Raw genomic sequence first — 618 nt, 5'->3', positions numbered from 1 at the left:
CTGGGGCAGGGCCCTGTGGGGCAGGTCCCGAGGAGCTGGGTGTGGCACAGGCCTGGGGAGCAAACACCCCCACGGGGCTGTCCCGATCCAACACCGGGGAGGGTTCTGAAACCATCCTGAGAGCCAGACTGAGACGCAAACGAGGCTCCCAGCGACCCGGGCAGCACTGCCGCCATTGGCCGAGCGAAGCCCCGCCCCCACCCGGTTTCCTAGCGACCATTGGCAGCACTGCCGCCATTGGCCGAGCGAAGCCCCGCCCCCACCCGGTTTCCTAGCGACCATTGGCAGCGCTGCCGCCATTGGCCAAGTGAAGCCCTGCCCCCACCCGTCTCCTAGCAACCCAGACATCGCTGCTGCCATTGGCCGAGCGAAGCCCCGCCCCCACTCGGTTTCCTAGCGACCATTGGCAGCACTGCCGCCATTGGCCAAGTGAAGCCCCGCCCCATCTATGTCCTAATAATGCCCGGGATGCGACCAGCAGCAGCGATCATTTGAGGAGGAGAAAGCGAATAGTGAGGAGGTGTTGAGTAGCGAGGAGGAGTCGTGTAGTGAGGAGGAGGAGGAGGATTGCGGCGATCAGTGCAGGCGATCAGGGAGGAGGAGGAGGCGGCGAACATC

Source organism: Athene noctua, chromosome 28, assembly GCF_965140245.1.
Source record: "Athene noctua chromosome 28, bAthNoc1.hap1.1, whole genome shotgun sequence".
NCBI lineage: Eukaryota > Metazoa > Chordata > Aves > Strigiformes > Strigidae > Athene > Athene noctua.
The sequence above is the reverse complement of the archived record's forward strand: the minus strand, read 5'-3'. Positions refer to the sequence as shown.